This window comes from Thalassophryne amazonica, chromosome 16, assembly GCF_902500255.1.
Source record: "Thalassophryne amazonica chromosome 16, fThaAma1.1, whole genome shotgun sequence".
NCBI classification, from domain to species: domain Eukaryota; kingdom Metazoa; phylum Chordata; class Actinopteri; order Batrachoidiformes; family Batrachoididae; genus Thalassophryne; species Thalassophryne amazonica.
The window spans coordinates 73,973,838-73,990,193 of NC_047118.1; the positions used below are offsets into that span (position 1 = coordinate 73,973,838).

The 16,356-nt window shown below is 42.5% G+C and overlaps 1 long non-coding RNA gene across 1 annotated transcript; it reads left to right on the forward strand.

Moving 5' to 3' along the window:
* Positions 1–306: 306 nt before the first annotated feature.
* Positions 307–9,211, forward strand: LOC117528155. The gene is made up of 3 exons (XR_004565687.1): positions 307–322; positions 8,944–8,957; positions 8,999–9,211. It is a non-coding gene; the product is annotated as an uncharacterized LOC117528155 (long non-coding RNA).
* Positions 9,212–16,356: the final 7,145 nt, after the last annotated feature.

The window sequence follows — 16,356 nt, forward strand, 5'->3', positions numbered from 1 at the left end:
TCCTCGTCCTCGTGTTTCCTCCTTGTCTCCTCCCTTTGTTACTCTTTCCTTTTCCTAATTGCTGTTTTAGCTATTCTTGGCATCCGCTTCACCTCCTAATTACGCTCCCTTTAGACTCTCATTTTCTTACCCAGAAAGAAGTTGAAATGAAAACACGAGTTAGATGAAGTTCAGCAGCCGGCGGCCTCGTGATTTATGTCCGTCTCTGTATTTCACTTTCTATAACCTTATTAACATGCACGAGCGTTCACCCAAAAATATTAATTTAACATTTTGGGTGCAGAACATTTCCCCTGGAAGTCAAACATTTAAATGTCATTATGTATCTCTGTGTTTTAGCCAGATATTTTAGATTTAGGACGGCACGGTGGATTAGCGGTTAGCACTGTGGCCTCACATTGAGAAGATCGTGAGTTTTTCTTCCTGCCTGGTCCTTCCTGTGTGGAGTTTGTATGTTCTCCCCATGTTCACGTGCAGGGCTGCTGCTAAGGTTTTGGAGGCCCTAAGCATAACTGGTCAGGGAGGCCCCCCCACCCCCATACAAGAGAACCCCCCCATACACACACACACACACACACACAAAAGTTCTACTCAAACGTTACTATTTATTAAAGCGTTTAAGTTCATCGTTTAAAGCTACATCAAATCAGCAAAGCCAACGCAACCTAGCTTAAGCAGCACCACTGAACATTAAGTAATCAAAACAATTTAAACCTTTAACACGTACTTACCAGCAAGGGATGCACGGGCATCATCTTTTTGTTTCTTTTTCCTCCGTTTTTCAGCTCCAGACTCCTGCTGTCGCTTCATTGTTTAATTGTGGCATAGTGGCAACTTGTCGTCTCGTGTCAGAATCGAATGTGGGCTAGCAGTGCTACTTCAGTTAGGCACAGGGTTGCCAGATTGGGTGTTTTCCCATCCATTTGGTTTGTTTAGGGTAAAAATATGGCACTGGATGAGTTTTTTTGTATAGAATTGCCACACACATTTTAAAAATCAGTTCAAATTGCGCAGGATTTAGTGCCTCCATGCATTTTTGAGCATTTATTGGACTGGAAATCGTCACATCTGGCAACCCTGGTTAGGCGACACAGCGAACAGAGAAAGACGCAAACAGGACTGTACCATTTCAGGGAATTGGGGCGGGGGTGGATGGGGGCTTTACATTAGGCAAAAAAACTGTTAATTTGCCCCAATTAAGTAATGGGGTAGGGGCCTACACAATGTTTAAAGACAAAAACGATGGGCCTATTCATAAATAATTCATATTGATTTTGAAATGTAATAATCAGTGTTGCCACAGTTACTTTGAAAAAGTAATCCAATTACTGATTACTGATTACTCCTTGAAAAAATAACTTAGTTACTTTACTGATTACTCAATTGTAAAAGTAACTAAGTTAGATTACTAGTTACTTTTTTAGTTACTTTCCCCAGATGCCGACAACAACCCTCTGCTACCTCAACATGACAATGATACCTGTTTTGCCAAAACTCACTTTATAGTCACCCTTTCTTGACTTCAATGAAAATAAATACTTGTTTTATAAAAAGTAAAATAATCTTTCTTGACCTGATCTTTCTTAACTGTTGACAGCACTGTAACAGTAAAACTTGCAACTATTAAATTCTAACTATTAAATTCCAACATTTTTCTAACATTTAAATTCTCTCTAAACATTTTACTTGTCAAAATTATTATTATTTTAAGTAGTATTAGTAGTTGTAGTAAAAAAACGGCTTCAAAACTGGACCTTTAATCTAGGGCTGTTGTGGGGGGGGGGGGGGGGCATCCTTGCCCTACGCCCCCATTCCATCTGGATTCGCCCCTGCTTTGGCGTTTGAGCACAAAGAATGGATAACATTTATTTATGCAGAAAACATGACCAGATTTACAGGTAAGAAAGTTTTATTGCGTTTTCACATCATGTGGTCCTCAGAAAGAGAGTTTAGGTGCATTTGAGTGGAAAATAGTGTTAGCTGTTGACGCGTCGCGGAGGATCAGCTGTTTATAACGAGCAGATACAGAGTGGCTCAGCTCAGAATTCTAAATAAAGGAGAAAAAAAGCATAAAAATGACATGGTAAGCTCAGTGCAGGTGTGCTGTTTTGCTTTAAGAGGTGAGGACGAGTCGTAGCTGATAAAAAGCTCACAGCTCGCTTAAAGTGGGCAGTTCAGTTGAACCCCGACCTCCTGCCCACGGACCAAGTTTAATGCTGCTATCGACCCACAATGCAAAAATAATAGTAACGCACAGTGACTTGGAGAAGTAACTTTAATCTGATTACTCATTTGGAAACATTAACGCGTTAGATTACTCGTTACAAAAAAAAGTGGTTAGATTAGAGTAACGCGTTACCGGCATCACTGGTAATAATGTAATAATTTCAACACATTTTTCAGTCAATTGGAGGCCCTGCAAACTAGTGCAACATGGTTGGTGCCCCACGCAGGCTGCGCAGGCTGCGCAGTCTGCTTATGCCGAACGGCGGCACTGTTCACGTGGGTTCCCTCTGGGTGCTCCGGCTTCCTCCCACTTCCAAAGACATGCAGGTTAAGTGAACTGAAAGGTTTAAATTGGCCGTAAGTGTGCGTGCAAATGAGGTTGTCTGTCGCCATGTGGACCTGTGATAGACTGATATCCTGTCCAGGATGTAACCCCGCCTCCCCTCTGAGACTGCTGAGATAAGCTCCAGCCCCTCTGTGACAAGTGATTGGAGTAAGTGGTTGCACACAATGAATGAGTTTTAGATTCAGTGAATTTTAATTGATTTCACTGTAATTCACTGCATTTCTTGGGTTTGAATGGATTCACTAAAGATGGAGACAGAAAAAACTGTTGTCATCTCAGTGTGAATTCTGAAGGTCAGCCTTGGCAGAGGTACGATGTCGCTAAATGTCACGTCGCTTTGTTTTAATTAACATAATTGTTTTTTCTCTCATTCACTGTGATCTTCTCTCTCTTCTTTGCACTTCAGGGTTCACATTTTACGAGGCCTAAACACATGATCAACAACATGGTGCCAGTGCGCCTTTCAACACACATACACACACAACTTGTAAAAAAATATGTGCAGTCAGGATGTGAGGGATGTCACGGGAAACCCAGCGCTCACATGCTGCAGAGAAAACCTTAAGTAGAGCTGTAATAAACTGCAGGCACACACACAGATACACACACAGGCAAGCAGCCATGCATAATAGTGCAGCAGCTAAGAGAATATTTAGAGCAAAATCATGCAAATGGTGACACAAGCACCAAAGTTGGCACAAATACTCCTTAGACATTACTCTTTTGAAAAAAAACAACTGGCCACTTGAATTTTCAATAGGTAGGGGTCAATTGAAGAATTACACAGGGGTCAAAATGAAAAACGCTGAAATCATTTTGAAAACTACACCACACTATTTGTCTGATCGTAAAGATTCTAAAAAGGTATAGTTTGTACTATCTATGACTGAATGATCAGGAGTTATGGGGTAAAAAGAGCAAAAATGGTGACAAAGGTCAGTTTCAGTTTGTACAGGGGTCAAAAGTTAAAGATGCTCCAATTTTGGTAAAAAATGATGCAGATTATTAGCTGAGTTAACAGGGTTTTAAAAAGGAATTGTTTGGACCATGTATAATGCTTAGTTATCGTGTTACGGGGTAACAGATGTCACATGTCATAGAATCCAATGGACGTTGACCGTGTTGACACAATCAAAACTATTCCATTTATTAATGTGTGCGTGCGTGCATGTGTGCGTGCGTGCGTGCGTGCGTGCATGCGTGCGTGCATGTGTATAATTTTGATCACTGACAAACTGGGGAGAGCTGACATTTGCCGTTGGTATGCTAATGTATTTTGGGTCAAGGATGAACGCTGCCCAAACAGAATGTTGATAGGACTAAAATTTTTGGAGAAACTACGGATATTAGCAAACAACACTGAACAATGGATGTCGATAATTACATTCTGGACTCACACCATTCCAGCAACAGGGTGGTAAATCATCAATATATTAAAAGCGAAGTGGCATCTGTGTACAAATACATGATTTTATTTAGTAAGTTCAATGTAAGTACATAATATAATGTAAATACGTTAAAAATACATGGATGACACAAGAAAGTGAAAACACTAATTTCCATTATGGTCCATTAAAAATGAAATGACAAAATAGAAGTAATAATAATAATAATAATAATAGTGTGTAAACAGCGTGGACCGCGGCCTCAACTTTATCTAAATTCTGGGTCTTTTAGTGAAGCTTAGGGCTTGTGGCTGGCGATCACCTTAGTGTTTCTTCTGTTTTTCTTGTTGCGTAATGCTGACAAATTATACTATTTGTTGTCTTTCTGCCGCCTGATTTTTCTCCTGTTTTTTTTTTCTCTCTGTTTTTCTCTCTATTTGAAGTGCAGTTCCATCCATAGATGGGAGTGGGTAACTTCTTCTGCAGGCCTCCCGTCCTGTGCACCAGCATGGACTCCCAAAATTTCTTGTGTATTGGTATTGTAAATTGTGTCTGTAGCATGGCCCAAGCAGAGGGTCGCCCCTTTGAGTCTGGTCTGCTTGAGGTTTCTTCCTCAAATCATCAGAGGGAGTTTCTCCTTACCACTGTCGCCTGTGTGCTTGCTCTAAAGGTTGGTAAGGTTAGACCTTACTTGTGTGAAGCACCTTGAGGTAACTTTGTTGTGATTTGGTGCTATATAAATTAAATGAACTGAAATGAAATTGAAACAATTTATAAATATATTAAGACAGTAAATTAACATAAAAAATTACATAATTAACAGGAAATAAAAGGGCTGAGCTCTTCCTCTAAAAAGTGTTGAGGTATAAGGTTCTAAAAACATTCTGGGATCACACACCATTCCAACTCATTATAGTAACTTTGCATAATTTATTATCACCCTTGAAAAATGTCAGCTACCTATTTTATAAACACGACCCAATCTAGAGCCCGTGGATCCCCACAGACAACACGCTAAGTTATTATTGTTATTATTATAAAAGCAAACTGGATAAATGTGAAATGAGTAAGGTGAATATTGTCTAGTCTGTTGCCGAGCAAATTTTGCAGCAGCAGACTATTTTGGTTCTCAGCTCATGAATGATTGATAATAAGAGCCATCACATCTCATTACATTATGTCGAACCTGACATCATACCGCTGCAGGTTAAAAGCTGGAGCGAGCGTGAACAAGATCAGGCACCCAGCTCAGGTCACAACCCCCACTGTGCACACAAGAAGTGCATGTCATAGAAGTGCACGCCTAAGAAGTGACACTAAAGAAGCGCACGCCATAGACTGTCTTGCCACAGAGGTACAGGCAAACAAGTACATGCCATAGAAGTACATACTAAGTGGGGACCACAGCTTTCAAATGATCCAGGCTTTGCAATAACTGATTAACCGCAAGATTCATTCATTCATCATAACCACTTATTCCAATTAGGGGTCATTATAGAGCGGGAGCATATCCAAAGAGGCTGGGTCCACCCTAGACAGGATGCCTGTCTGTCGCAGGGCCACAAAGAGATACATTCAAAATCACCAATTCACCAAATCTGCATCTCTTTGGAAGAGGGAGGAAGCCGGAGAACCTGGAAGGAACCCACACAAACACGGAGGGAAGCGAACCCAGAATCAGAACAGTGCTAATCACTAACCCACCGTGTTGTCACTACATTAATCTTCCAGTTAGTCAACTAATCTAAATAATCATTGTTAGAATTCTCCCATCAGCTTTATGGAAAAGCATCTCTTTTATGTCACAGCTTCATTAACAGCTCTATTACCAAGCTTTATGACATCAAATCAAAATAAAAAAGGTTTCTGCATGCAAAATTTAAATAGACTCTTTAATTTCTGAGTAAAAACTAATTTGTTCATGTGAATAAAAATATACATAAAGCCTGATGCAATAATAAATAAATAAATCATCACTTAGGCACATAGGCAAGTGAGGGAAACGATTAAGTTGTTCTTTGCCTTTGTTGTGATTTGGCGCTATATAAAAAAAAAATTGATTGATTGATTGATTTGTTCAGGGTCATCACAGCGAATCCAGCACGGATCTGCATTGGGATTTGGCACGTTTGGCACACGTATGGCAAGTTTTATGCCAGATGCTTTTCCTAATGCAACTCCACTTTCATCTGGAGAAACACGCCCCCCGGTCTTCCAAAGAGGTCTCCCATCCAAGTACTCACCAGGACCCACCCTGCTTAGCTTCTGACATCTGACAGGATCAGGCTGACACAGAGCAGACTGGTTGCAGTAATAGAAGCCATCAAGTCTCCCCCAAAAATTTGGCAACAGACAAAAACAGTTGTTTGTACAGTCTGTCCAGTCATAGTCACTGAACCTTGTAACTCCTATAGAGTTGTCATGGGTGTCTTGGTAGCTTCCCTCACTTGTCTCACTCCGTCACAGTGTCAGACTCTTTATATTTCTTAATGACTGATTTAACTCAGATGTTCTGTCACTCACCCAAATGCCTGTAAAAGTGAAATGATTTAATTGTTATTATAACTTTGTGTTGTGATTTCTATATACTAAGAGACAACTGTATGTGTGTATATGTCCCTCTACTGTCCAAACGGCACCTTGAAATTGAGCCAAACCTGGCACACATGTTATATGGCTGGGGGGGGCCTGGCTGCAGGTTTGTTTGTCTTTTTGTTTTCCTCCCAGGTGGCGTGCATTTGGGACTGAGTGGCTGTGTTGCTGAGGCTGTCAGGACCTCACCCTGATCACCTGCGACTCGTCAGGACTCACAGCTGAGGTGCATCTGGATGGATTGGAGCATGTTGGCATTTAAGACTGGAGTGCACAGTGTGTATTTGCCAGAGACTCGACCTTGTGACCAGACGGGTGAGATCGTCGTCTTGGGAGCCATCTCACCAGCAACGGACGCTGAGAATGTCCAGGTTTGATGCACAGTCTGTGAAAGAGGAGGGGGTGAGGTCTCACGCTCGTCAGCACACTTCCTGAGGTACGTTGGATTTTGTGACTAACAGTTATACAGTCAGTAAATGTGGTGTCCCTCACACCTTATTGTATTGAGCTGTATGTTAGTCATGTATCAGCTTCCACTGCGGTGGAGTTTTGTGAACTGGATGTTCCATGCCTGCAGGTTGGGAAGTTGATCAGTAATCAAGCCAGGAAGTGTTTGCTGTTTGTATACCTTTAAGTGTTCTGTGTGTAGAGTGTGGACTCACATAATGGTTCCTTCTTTCACAGACTCGGTTGTTGCGGCCACCTGGGGGGTGTCGGCGGGGTCCTTGGGTCCGAAACAGCTTCTGGCTCCGGACCGTTAGCGCTGCTGGGAGCGCACCACGCCAGGCCGCACCTTTCTGTTATTACATTTTCACTGTTATGTATTAAATTCAGTTAGCCTTTGTACCGTGCTCTGCTTATTTCATACTGGGTCCTTCAAACGCTGGTCGGTTCTCCGAGCTGCGTCCGACACATAACAACACATATACGTTGACATATGGGAAGTGACATAAGGTATTGAGTATTTTAGTAGTAGTAGTAGTAATAGCAGCTGTTTCTTCTTGAGGCAGCTTTAGTTGCACCTTAGCAGTTCTCTTGAATCCGGGATATGTGGGAGGTGATAGCTTTGTTGGTGAAGATGAAGTTTTCATTTCAGTCTCTGAAACAAACCTGACTTGGGGGTAGTTATTAAATATTAACTTCGTTTGAGATATTTATTTTCAATAATAAAGATTTTTGTTTGTTTGTTTGTTTTATTCTTTTCACACAAGAAAGCCTGATTTGCATTGTTACATTTTGAGTTTGACCTTATACCATGTCTGTAATGACACATTTTACAGAAATGTTAATGCTTTGACTCATCATGTAGCGTAAAGGACACAAAAACCTGTTTGGTGAAGATCTAACTGACAGGAGGAAGTGAGCAGAACATCTGAGAGTGAGCCTGTGAATGCGTGACAGACCCTAAACCGGCCGAGCTGCATTCTCTGAATGCCGTGCACACAGCTGCTGCTGCCAAGTAACACGGACTTGGTCGGCCTGCTGTTTGGACTGAAGGTCCAAACCTGCAGAAATCTGAAAATCTCGTCAGGTCGGGTTTCACAGGAAAATCCACTAAACATCTGAATGCATGAAGACCAAAAATGTGGTGCCGCAGCAATCGCCTCTTCAGTCAGAATCAGAAATATGTTAAATACACCCAGTGGTCAAAATTATCCAAATAAATTCACTCAACAGTAACTAATTTCTTTTTAGCCCCTCCCATTTGCTCAGGATTTGGCACAAGTTTTATTCCAGATGCCGTTCCTGTCCCAACTCCAGATCAACATGCTGCACCACCACAGTATTCACTTACTTACTGGACTCAAGCATGAATTTTTCCTACATTACTTATTACTTATTTTTATTTTTTGCTACTTGATATTCCTACTGCACTAAATCTCACAGGCAATAACAGTACTTTGTGTGCCAGTACATTCATCTGACAGATTTTGTAAATTAGTTACTTTGTAGATTCAGATTAAAATCAATCATTACATTTATCAGGTTGGGTCATGTGCTGGTATCACATGCTCATTGATCCGCAGGTGGAAAACTCGTCAGGAGGCGGGGCTAACCCTGGACAGGCCACCAGTTAATAGCAGGGCTGAGATACAAACACTCCTACAGACAATTTAAAGTTTCATGTCTTCATTGTTGTTGTTTTTGTGTGTGTGTGTGTGTGTGTGTGTGTGTGTGTGTGTGTGTGTGTGTGTGTGTGTGTGTGTGTGTGTGTGTGTGTGTGTGTGTGTGTGTGTGTGTGTGTGTCTTAAAACCTTCTGTATTCAACATCTTGAAGATTAGATTCGATTAGATTAGACAGAACTTTATTGATCCCTTGGGAAGACTCTCTTTGGGAAATTGAGGTTCCAGCAGCATTGTATAGCAGCACACAGGGTAAGAAGCACACAACAGTATCAAAAGTGAAAGTAAAAAAAGAAAACAGTTTGCAAATATGAATCTAAATAAGATAAGAGATAAGATAATACTTTATTGTCAGATCAGAAATCTGAAATTTGTCTTACATATTCAGTAGCTCCGTTACAACACAATACATAAACAACACAAATAAGACACAGATATTTCACAAACAAACAATCCATGCAACAAACATTTGCTCACATTGCGGCCTTGATAATGTTGTTATGGATTAAGCTCCTTATTTAAGTATCGACTGATGCATGCACTGTATCGGCGTCCAGACGGAAGAAGGACATATTCACTGCTCAGAACATGGTTAGCGTCAGAGATGATGTTTTTTGCCAGCCTTAGTGCATTGTTGTGATAAGAGGTCTCATACAGACTAGAGGTGGGTGGATCGATCCTAATATCGATAATATCGATACCAAGGCTGGTATTGATATTGAACGATCCTTGTGTAAAAAGATCGATACTCAAGCTTTTTTTCTCTCCCACACTCACTGACTGCTGCGCATGCAGATTCATCAAAGTCTACTCTCTGTCTGTAGCACTATGCTGTGTCACACAATATGGAGCAGCGCACCCTTGTATTGTGGTTTATCACCCACCTCAGGAGATTTTGTATGAAGTTGTGTTGAGTGATATTTTTTTAAACAAAAATGTTGATTGTGATAATAAAGTATTTTGTTGTCACGTACAATGTTTGGTGAAATTCTATCCTAGGTCTTTTGGATCCTTTGAATCTATGAAGCTTAAATATGAAAAGGTATTGATATAGGTGATACTGGACCTGTATTTACTTGGTAGCGGATCAATACCAAAATTCCCGGTATCGCCCACACCTCTAATACAGACCCTCTAAAAGCTGACCAACAATTTTTGAACAGATTTTTAACAAGTGTTTCACTCCAGATTTTACAAAAGTGGACAGGCAACTGTACCACACAGCATTACAATACTGCAGTACACTGAGAATAACAGTGTACTGCACTGTTATTCTCTGCAGTGTTATAAATACATAATATAAATACCAGACTTACTGATCAATACTGGTTTACTGGCTACTACTGTTCCTCTCATTCCCAACCTCTGTCTTCCTGTTACTGTTACTCCTCCTCCCCCCAAGTGAGGAGTTGTAGTATAGTTTTCTTCATAATAGTTTTCTTCACAGCACCAACTTTACATTTGGTACATAAATCAATTACACTGTGCTCTTTTCACGGATGTATTTTTTTCTGTTAAACCTTGTCAGATTTTTGCTGTATGCATTCAAAATACAGATGCAACAATCTTTTTTTTTTTTTTTTCCATTTTTATGTGTCTATATATGATACTAGCATAACTTTTGTCATAGATATAACATGTTTTCCTGATATCAGTTGTCATTACATAGAGAGCCAAAAGTGCTACCATGAACAAATTTGCATTCCAGGAAGCCATATTTATTATTGTATGGCTTTGCCTTACAATATAAAGCGCCTTGGGGCAACTGTTTGTTGTGAATTGGCACTATATAAATAAAATTGATTTGATTTGATTTGATATTTGGCACACCATAAATCTGTACATATGTCACACACAAAGCTCTCCTTCTGTGTACAGAGCCTTATTATATCAAAGAATCATGTGTGAAAATTTGAACCACTTAGTGTGAACAATTCAAAAGTTATTAGGTTTCAAATTATGGATGCTTGATTGTAATACATTTTTATGCTAAATATGGGGTCATGTCCCCTTTTGAAGGCTTAATAGGAGACTGTAGTCTCGTTTGAACTTTCTGTGATATTGTGGGATTTGACCACTTACGGGGGCTTCCATTTAATATATACACAGCATAACTTCACACTGATAAATGGTGTATGGTTTTGTTTTCGGCTGCAATCACTGAAGCAGTCGTGAAAAAAAAATTTTTGGAGAAGAAAAGGCGAGGAGGTGGGATATGTTGTGTTGGTAATTGTTAGCCTACAAAGCTAACCAGAGTAGCTCCGCATTCTCTCGCCTGCAAAACCGCCTTGAAACATTTGTGCTCCGGATCATGAACAAACCACAACATATGACCACTTTCCCATCACATAGTCACTTTTTCTTTGCATTTTCACTTTGTGTGTAATTTGCCCAAAACCCCATTGAAAATGGTGTGTTTTGTACTCGGGAAGTAGAGAAATTACATTATATGCGTCATATCCGGTTGTTAAGTGTGATGTAACACATCATGTGATTTTTCAACTTCCGGCTCCAAACAAAAAAGGTGCGCTGTCATTAACATTGAGAACTGCACTGAGACGATCTGATCAGGCTGCACTTAAACCGCTGCACACGGACAACAACATTAACATCGCAACATAAAACTCTTTGTATATTGTGCCTAAAACTCTCCTGGATATATTAACTGGGTTTTTAGATGTTGTTACTGCGTTTGTTTTATGTCAGACGCTCAGGTTGTTTCTCCGTTATTTTCAGTGGGAGTTGCTGTGAGCTGCGATCGCTTCCTGTTCATGTCGTTCAGGGAGAAAGTGAAGTTTGCACTTTAACGTCCTGTTTATTGTAATAAAGAATTTTTTATTAACAAACATCCATCCATCCATCCATCCATCCATTTTCTTCCGCTTCATCCGGAGTCGGGTCGCGGGGGCAGCAGCTCAAGCAAAGCCGCCCAGACCTCCCGATCCACACACACCTCCCCCAGCTCCTCCGGGGGAACCCCAAGGCGTTCCCAAGCCAGCTGAGAGATGTAGTCCCTCCAGCGTGTCCCGGGTCTTCCCCGGGGCCTCCTCCCAATGGGACATGCCCGGAACACCTCTCGAGCGAGGCGTCCAGGGGGCATCCAGAAAAGATGCCCGAGCCACCTCAACTGACTCCTTTTCATGTGGAGGAGCAGCAGCTCGACTCCCAAGTGACCGAGCTCCTCACCCTATCTCTAAGGGAACGCCCAGCCACCCTGCGGAGGAAACTCATCTCGGCCGCTTGTACTCGCGATCTCGTTCTCTCGGTCATGAGCCAAATCTCATGACCATAGGTGAGGATCGGAACGTAGATCGATTGGTAAATCGAGAGCTTTGCCCCCCTACTCAGCTCTCTCTTCACCACGACAGTCCGATACAGCGACCGCATCACTGCAGATGCTGCACCGATCCGTCTATCGATCTCACGCTCCATCCGTCCCTCACTCGTGAACAAGACCCCGAGATACTTAAACTCCTCCACTTGAGGCAAGGACACTCCACCGACCTGAAGAGGGCAAAGCACCTTCTTCCGGTTGAGAACTATGGCCTCGGATTTGGAGGTGTTGATTTTCATCCCAGATTCTTCACACTCGGTTGCAAACCGCCCCAGTGCACGTTGAAGGTCCTGATTTGACGAAGCCAACAGAACCACATTGTCTGCAAACAGCAGAGACGAGATTCTGTGGTTCCCAAACCAGACCCCCTCTACACCCTGGCTGCGTCTAGAAATTCTGTCCATAAAAATAATGAACAGAACCGGTGACAAAGGACAGCCCTGGTGGAGGCCAACGTGCACTGGAAACAGGTTTGACTTACTACCGGCAATGCGAACCAAGCTCCTGCTGCGGTCGTAAAGGGAGCGGATAGCCCTTAGCAAAGGACCCCAGACCCCGTACTCCCGGAGCACTCCCCACAGGGTGCCCCGAGGGACACGGTCGAACGCCTTCTCCAGATCCACAAAACACATGTGGACTGGTTGGGCGAACTCCCATGAACCCTCGAGCACCCGATGGAGCGTGTAGCGCTGGTCCAGTGTACCGCGACCAGGACGAAAACCACACTGCTCCTCCTGAATCCGAGGTTCAACCATCGGTCGAATTCTCCTCTCCAGTACTCTGGAATAGACCTTACCGGGGAGGCTGAGGAGTGTGATCGCCTATAGTTGGAACACACCCTCCGGTCCCCCTTCTTAAACAGAGGGAGCACCACCCCGGTCTGCCAATCCAGAGGCACTGTCCCTGATCGCCATGCGATGTTGCAATGCGATGTTTATTAACAAACAGACATGTATATTTTACCTGTAGATAATAAAATATGTAAAGTAAAAGAAAACAAAAAGTTATATTAAGTGTTCTGGCCATAGAACCAGACGAATGCGGTTAAGAGAGGTGGAGGCGGAGAAGGGAGGGACGGAGGTTTGCGCGCAAAGTAAACACAAACTAAACTTAAACTGTAAATCCTTAAAAGGATCAAACAGACGTAACTTTAATTATAAACTTGGAGGTCTTTGGACCCGGAAACAGATTTATCACGCGATGCGTTACGTCAGCGCTTAACAACCGGATTTTACCTCTTTAGTGCCCGCCCCCAAATGGGACTGCACTGCCCTGTATCTCTGAAACTAGTTGAGATATTAGCCAAAAATTTTGCACAGCAATTATGAGTAACAAGAATTTAAATTTAAAAAATGAACAAAATATTAGATGGTTAGTCGGGAACGTCTGGTGATTTGGCACAGAATTACTCTGTTTCTTAAGTAAATGTTGTGAGAACTTCCTCCATTACTGAAGACGACCTGATGTTTTGAGTTATTTATTTATTTATTGGATCTGCTTTTTGTCACTGATTTGTGTCCCGACAAACAGTTCATTGTTCACACTGAGTCTTTATACTGTTTCTTCTCATCCCAGACTTTTGTTTCAACCTGTTTCACTGACTCATTTTATCTGAGTACCGGCCCGCACACACACACTCACACAAACACGTGCGGGCACATACCCATGTGTGCATACACGCACACATACACACACACACACACACACATACAGATGACACACACACATTTATCTCCCACAGACATACACATACATAGAGGCGTGCAAACACACACACACACACACAGATGACACACACGTGCAGGCACATACCCATGTGTACATACGCGCACACACACACATTTATCTCTCACAGACATATACATACATAGAGGCGTGCACACACACACACACACACACACACTACTGACACACGTGCAGACACATACCCATGTGTACATACGCGCACACACATACATTTATCTCTCACAGACATACACATACATAGAGGTGTGCACACACACACACAGATGACACACACGTGCAGGCACATACCCATGTGTACATACGCACACACACACACATTTATCTCTCACAGACATACACATACATAGAGGCGTGCACACACACACTACTCACACACGTGCAGGCACATACCCATGTGTACATACGCGCACACACATACATTTATCTCTCACATACATACACATACATAGAGGCAGGCACACACACACACTACTGACACACGTGCAGGCACATACCTGTGTGTACATACGCGCACACACACATTTATCTCTCACAGACATACACATACATAGAGGCAGGCACACACACACACACATTTATCTCTCACAGACATAGAGGCAGGCACACACACACATTGATCTGTCACACACAAATGGGCACATATACACACACATGTACATGCATATGCACACAAACACACACACACACACACACACACACACACACACACACGTGACACACGTATCTCTGGCTCTCACACACACAGATGGCACGCACACACACGTATACACACACACACACACACACACAGGCATTGATCTCTTGCACACACATGGGCACATACACGCATTTGTACACACATGCATATGACACACACACATGGTGTGGCTGTTTTTCGGCAGTCAGTGTGAACGCTCTCTCACTGTCTGCAGTAAAACGTTTTCTCACCTCTATAAACGGATTTTGCCATCACCTGGACGCCTGAACAGCTGTTGTTCACATGACACACAGTGTGTGAAGTTCTTTTGTTTTCCCGAGAGACGCAGTAGTGTCTCTTTGTACCACAAACACTGCGCCTTTTTAACAACTCTTCTACTTTAAATAATAACGGAGAGCACGTGCTGCCGTCACATGCTGCACCGCGTCTTTCCTCCATCACTGTTCTGCACCAACAACCTTCAACAACATTTTCAAATTTCAGACTTTGATTTCACTGTGATTTATCACAGTCCTTTCCTGAGGAGGTGATTAACATTCACTGTGTTCAGTTTGTGTCAAACTCACATTTGATGACAAAATGTGTAATTAGCTGTCTGAGCTTTGACATAAAGTGTCCAACATGTTAGTGTCTACTTTTTGTCACATTAACCACTTTTATAAAATACTTTCCAAAACAACATCACTGTGGATGACAGTCGAGTCATAGGGCTGAATATTAATACATTCATATCTTTATTAATTTGCTTAGAGAACACACTAGCTAGTAAACTAACTTGGCTAGCTCAGACGACTCAGACAATACACCATGCTGGCTTGGCCTGTTAGCATGCTAGCTGCATTGAAAACAAGCTTTTTGAGATTGTTTGTGAAAACATTAATTACACTCAACAAAAATAAAAACGCAACACTTTTGGTTTTGCTCCCATTTTGTATGAGATGAACTCAAAGATCTAAAACTTTTTCCACACACACAATATCACATTTCCCTCAAATATTGTTCACAAACCAGTCTAAATCTGTGATAGTGAGCACTTCTCCTTTGCTGAGATAATCCATCCCACCTCACAGGTGTGCCATATCAAGATGCTGATTAGACACCATGATTAGTGCACAGGTGTGCCTTAGACTGTCCACAATAAAAGGCCACTCTGAAAGGTGCAGTTTTATCACACAGCACAATGCCACAGATGTCGCAAGATTTGAGGGAGCGTGCAATTGGCATGCTGACAGCAGGAATGTCAACCAGAGCTGTTGCTCGTATATTGAATGTTCATTTCTCTACTATAAGCCGTCTCCAAAGGCGTTTCAGAGAATTTGGCAGTACATCCAACCAGCCTCACAACCGCAGACCACGTGTAACCACACCAGCCCAGGACCTCCACATCCAGCATGTTCACCTCCAAGATCGTCTGAGACCAGCCACTCGGACAGCTGCTGAAACAATCGGTTTGCATAACCAAAGAATTTCTGCACAAACTGTCAGAAACCGTCTCAGGGAAGCTCATCTGCATGCTCGTCGGCCTCATCGGGGTCTCAACCTGACTCCAGTTCGTCGTCGTAACCGACTTGAGTGGGCAAATGCTCACATTCGCTGGCGTTTGGCACGTTGGAAAGGTGTTCTCTTCTGCCGGTTCACACTGTTCAGGGCAGATGGCAGACAGCGTGTGGCGTCGTTTGGGTGAGCGGTTTTCTGATGTCAATGTTGTGGATCGAGTGGCCCATGGTGGCGGTGGGGTTATGGTATGGGCAGGCGTCTGTTATGGACGAAGAACACAGGTGCATTTTATTGATGGCATTTTGAATGCACAGAGATACCGTGACGAGATCCTGAGGCCCATTGTTGTGCCATACATCCAAGAACATCACCTCATGTTGCAGCAGGATAATGCACGGCCCCATGTTGC